Genomic DNA, 6186 nt, shown 5'->3' with positions numbered 1-6186 from the left:
AGCATCGCAGCCCCAAACTTTTAAGAAACGACAACTTAGGTTTCTCTAAACGGTGTCGTCTCAACGGAATTGCGTGGTGCCCCTTTTAAAGTGAATGCGGTTGTCTCTAATGCCTAACCCATAAACGATAGTGGTAATTCGATAAGAAACATCATGGTATGCACCATATCCAATAGGGTGCAGTTATGATGTTCGGACACACCATCACACTATGGTGTTCCAGGCGGTATTAATTGTGAAACACTTTCCACAATGTCTCAATTGTGTGCCAAACTCGTATCTCAGATACTCATCTCTATGATCATATCATAGACATTTTATCCTCTTGTCACGACGATCTTCAACTTCACTCTGAAATTACTTGAACCTTTCAATAATTCAGACTAGTGTTTCATCAAGTAAATACACTCAGCATCTACTCAAATCATCTGTGAAGTAAGAACATAACGATATCCACTGCATGCCTCAGCACTCATTGGACTGCGTACATCAAAATGTATTACTTCCAATAAGTTGCTCTCTTGTTCCATCTTACTGAAAACGAGGACTTTCAGTCATCTTGCCCATGTGGTATGATTTGCATGTCTCAAGTGATTCATAATCAAGTGAGTCCAAACGATCCATCTGCATGGAGTTTCTTCATGCATATATACCAATAGACATGGTTCGCATGTCTCAATCTTTTCAAAACGAGTGAGTCCAAAGATCCATCTATATGGAGCTTCTTCATGCGTTTTATACCAATATGACTCAAGTGGCAGTGCCACAAGTATGTGGTACTATCATTACTATCTTATATCTTTTGACACGAACATGTGTATCACGGCGATCGAGATTCATTTCAGGTGCAAGACCATTGAAGGTATTATTCAAATAAACAGAGTAACCATTATTCTCCTTAAATGAATAACCGTATTGCGATAAACATAATCCAATCATGCTCAACGCAAACACCAAACCTCGATGGCAGAGGGAGCATGCGATGTTTGATCACATCAACTTTGGAAACACTTCCAACACATATCGTCATCTCCCCTTTAGCTAGTCTCCGTTTATTCCGCAGCTTTTATTTCGAGTTACTAACACTTAGCAACCGAGCCGGTATCTAATACCCTGGTGCTGCTAGGAGTACTAGTAAAGTACACATTCATATAATGTATATCCAATATACTTCTGTCGACCTTGCCTGCCTTCTCATCTACCAAATATCTAGGGTAGTACTGCTTCAGTGACCGTTCCTCTCATTACAGAAGCACTTAGTCTCGGGTTTGGGTTCAACCTTGGGATTCTTCACTAGAGCAGCAAACGACTTGCTGTTTCATGAAGTATCCCTTTTGCCCTTGCCCTTCTTAAACTAGTGGTTTTACTAACCATCAACAATTGATGCTCCTTCTTGATTTCTACTCTCGCGGTGTCAAACATCGCGAATAGCTCAAGGATCATCATAACTATCCTTGATATGTTATAGTTCATCACGAAGCTCTACTAGCTTGGTGGCAGTGACTATGGAGAACTATCACTATCTCATCTGGGAGATTAACTCCCACTCGATTCAAGCGATTGTGGCACTCAGACAATCTGAGCACACGCTCAACGATTGAGCTTTTCTCCCTTAGTTTGCAGGCTTAAGAAAACTTGTCAGAGGTCTCATACCTCTTGACGTGGGCACTAGTCTGAAATCCCAATTTCAGTCTTCGGAACATCTCACATGTTCTGCGACGTTTCAAAAACGTCTTGGGTGCCACAATTCTAAACCGCACTGAACTATCACGTAGTCATCAAAACGTGTATGTCAGATGTTTCGTAACATCTACAGACGACGCTGAGGTTCAGCACACCGAGCGGTGCATTAAGGACATAAGCCTTCTGTGCAGCAATGAGGACAATCCTCAGTTTATGGACCCAGTCCGCATAATTGCTACTACCAACTTTCAACTAAATTTTCTCTAGGAACATATCTTAACCAGTAGAACTAAAGCGCAAGCTATGACATAATTTGCAAATACCTTTTGACTATGTTCATGATAATGAAGTTCATATAATCAAATTATTCAATGAACTCCCACTCAGATAGACATCCCTCTAGTCATCTAAGTGAAACATGATCCGAGTTTAACTAGGCCGTGTCCGATCATCACGTGAGACGGACTAGTCAAGATCGGTGAACATCTCCATGTTGATCGTATCTTCTATACGACTCATGCTCGACCTTTCGGTCCTCCGTGTTCCGAGGCCATGTCTGTACATGCTAGGCTCGTCAAGTCAACCTAAGTGTATTGCGTGTGTTCCGAGGCCATGTCTGTACATGCTAGCCTCGTCAACACCCGTTGTATTCGAACGTTAGAATCTATCACACCCGATCATCACGTGGTGCTTCGAAACAACGAACCTTCGCAACGGTGCACAGTTAGGGTGAACACTTTCTTGAAATTATTATAAGGGATCATCTTACTTACTACCGTCGTTCTAAGCAAATAAGATGCAAAAACATGATAAACATCACATGCAATCAAATAGTGACATGATATGGCCAATATCATTATGCTCCTTTGATCTCCATCTTCGGGGCACCATGATCATCTTTGTCACCGGCATGACACCATGATCTCCATCATCATGATCTCCATCATTGTGTCTTCATGAAGTCGTCACGCCAACGATTACTTCTACTTCTATGGCTAACACGTTTAGCAATAAAGTAAAGTAATTTACATGGCGTTATTCAATGACACGCAGGTCATACAAAATAATAAAGACAACTCCTATGGCTCCTGCCGGTTGTCATACTCATCGACATGCAAGTCGTGATTCCTATTACAAGAATATGATCAATCTCATACATCACATATATCATTCATCACATCTTCTGGCCATATCACATCACATAGCACTTGCTGCAAAAACAAGTTAGACGTCCTCTAATTGTTGTTGCAAGTTTTTTTACGTGGTTTGTAGGTTTCTAGCAAGAACGTTTCTTACCTACGTATGACCACAACGTGATTTGCCAATTTCTATTTACCCTTCATAAGGACCCTTTTCATCGAATCTGTTCCGACTAAAGTAGGAGAGACAGACACCCGCTAGTCACCTTATGCAACTTGTGCATGTCAGTCGGTGGAACCTATCTCACGTAAGTGTACGTGTAAGGTCGGTCCGGGCCGCTTCATCCTACAATGCCGCCGAAACAAGAAAAGACTAGTAGCGGCAAGAATAATTGGCAAACTCAACGCCCACAACTACTTTGTGTTCTACTCGTGCATAGTAACTACGCATAGACCTGGCTCATGATGCCACTGTTGGGAATCGTAGCATAATTTAAAATTTTCCTACGCTCACCAAGATGCATCTATGGAGTCTACTAGCAACGAGGGGAAAGGAGTGCATCTACATACCCTTGTAGATCACGAGCGGAAGCGTTCCAATGAACGTGGATGACGGAGTCGTACTCGCCGTGATCCAAATCACCGATGACCGAGTGCCGAACGGACGGCACCTCCGCGTTCAACACACGTACGGTGCAGCGGCGTCTCCTCCTTCTTGATCCAGCAAGGGGGAAGGAGAGGTTGATGGAGATCCAGCAGCACGACGGCGTGGTGGTGGATGTAGCGGGTCTCCGGCAGGGCTTCGCCAAGCTTCTGCGAGAGAGAGAGAGAGGTGTTGCAGGGGAGGAGGGAGGCGCCCAAGGCTGTAGGTTACTGCCCTCCCTCCCCCCTTTATATAGGCCCCCTTGGGAGGGGGGCCGGCCAAAACCCATCTAGGGTTGGGGGGCGGCGGCCAAGGGGTGGAAAGGGGTGCCTTGCCCCCCAAGGCAAGGGGGAAGTCCCCCCACCCTAGGGTTCCCAACCCTAGGCGCATGGGGGGAGGCCCATGGGGGGGCGCCCAGCCCACTAGGGGCTGGTTCCCTTCCACTTTCAGCCCATGGGGCCCTCCGGGATAGGTGGCCCCACCCGGTGGACCCCCGGGACCCTTCCGGTGGTCCCGGTACAATACCGGTAACCCCCGAAACTTTCCCGGTGGCCGAAACTTGACTTCCTATATATAATTCTTCACCTCCGGACCATTCCGGAACCTGTCGTGACGTCCGGGATCTCATCCGGGACTCCGAACAACTTTCGGGTTTCCGCATACATATATCTCTACAACCCTAGCGTCACCGGACCTTAAGTGTGTAGACCCTACGGGTTCGGGAGACATGCAGACATGACCGAGACGCCTCTCCGGTCAATAACCAACAGCGGGATCTGGATACCCATGTTGGCTCCCACATGTTCCACGATGATCTCATCGGATGAACCACGGTGTCGAGGATTCAATCAATCCGTATGCAATTCCCTTTGTCAATCGGTATGTTACTTGCCCGAGATTCGATCGTCGGTATCCCAATACCTTGTTCAATCTCGTTACCGGCAAGTCTCTTTACTCGTACCGCAATGCATGATCCCGTGACTAACGCCTTAGTCACATTGAGCTCATTATGATGATGCATTACCGAGTGGGCCCAGAGATACCTCTCCGTCACACGGAGTGACAAATCCCAGTCTCGATCCGTGCCAACCCAACAGACACTTTCGGAGATACCCGTAGTGCACCTTTATAGTCACCCAGTTACGTTGTGACGTTTGGCACACCCAAAGCACTCCTACGGTATACGGGAGTTGCACGATCTCATGGTCTAAGGAAAAGATACTTGACATTGGAAAAGCTCTAGCAAACGAAACTACACGATCTTTTATGCTATGCTTAGGATTGGGTCTTGTCCATCACATCATTCTCCTAATGATGTGATCCCGTTATCAATGACATCCAATGTCCATAGTCAGGAAACCATGACTATCTGTTGATCAACGAGCTAGTCAACTAGAGGCTTACTAGGGACAGGTTGTGGTCTATGTATTCACACATGTATTATGATTTCCGGACAATACAATTATAGCATGAATAATAGACAATTACCATGAACAAAGAAATATAATAATAACCATTTATTATTGCCTCTAGGGCATATTTCCAACAGGCACAAACACTAATTAAAACATAAAAACACATCTAACCAGAGGCTAGATCAAAGATTTATTCCTAAACAGAAGCAAAAAGCAAAAAAAACTAAAAATAAAATTGGGTTGCCTCCCAACAAGCGCTATCGTTTAATGCCCCTAGCTAGGCATAATAGCAAGGATAGATCTAGGTATTGCCATCTTTGGTACGCAATCCATAAGTGGCTCTCATAATAGATTCATAAGGTAATTTTATTTTTTTTCTAGGGAAGTGTTCCGTGCCTTTCCTTAACGGAAATTGGAATCTAATATTCCCTTCTTCATATCAATAATTGCACCAATCGTTCTAAGAAAAGGTCCACCAAGAATAATAGGACATGAAGGATTGCAATCTATATCAAGAACAATAAAATCTACGGGCACATAATTCCTATTTGCAACAATAAGAACATCATTAATTCTTCCCATAGGTTTCTTAATGGTGGAATCCGCAAGGTGCAAGTTTAAAGAGCAATCATCAAAATCACGGAAACCTAGCAAATCACACAAAGTCTTTGGAATCGTGGAAACACTAGCACCCAAATCACACAAAGCATAGCATTCATGATCTTTAATTTTAATTTTAATAGTAGGTTCCCACTCATCATAAAGTTTTCTAGGGATAGAAACTTCCAACTCAAGTTTTTTTTATAAGATTGCATCAAAGAATCAATGATATGTTTGGTAAAGGCTTTATTTTGACTATAAGCATGTGGAGAATTTAGCACGGATTGCAACAAGGAAATACAATCTATCAAAGAGCAATTATCATAATTAAATTCCTTGAAATCTAAAATAGTGGGTTCATTAATATCTAGAGTTTTGATCTCTTCAGTCCACTTTTACCAATTTTTGTATCAAGATCTAAAAACTTTGAATTTTTGGAACGCCTTCTAGGTAAAGGTGGATCATATTCAGTCCCATCATTATCAAGATTCATATTGAAAAAAAGATTTAATAGGGGACACATCAATAACTTTTAGATCTTCATCTTTATTTTCATAGAAACTAGAAGAACACGCTTTCACAAAACAATCTTTCTTAGCACGCATCCTAGCGGTTCTTTCTTTGCACTCATCAATGGAAATTCTCATGGCCTTGAGAGACTCATTGATATCATGCTTAGGTGGAATAGATCTAAATTTCAAAGAAT

Source organism: Aegilops tauschii, chromosome 3 (assembly GCF_002575655.3).
Source record: "Aegilops tauschii subsp. strangulata cultivar AL8/78 chromosome 3, Aet v6.0, whole genome shotgun sequence".
Classification (NCBI taxonomy): Eukaryota; Viridiplantae; Streptophyta; class Magnoliopsida; order Poales; family Poaceae; genus Aegilops; species Aegilops tauschii.
This window is presented reverse-complemented; position numbering follows the sequence as displayed.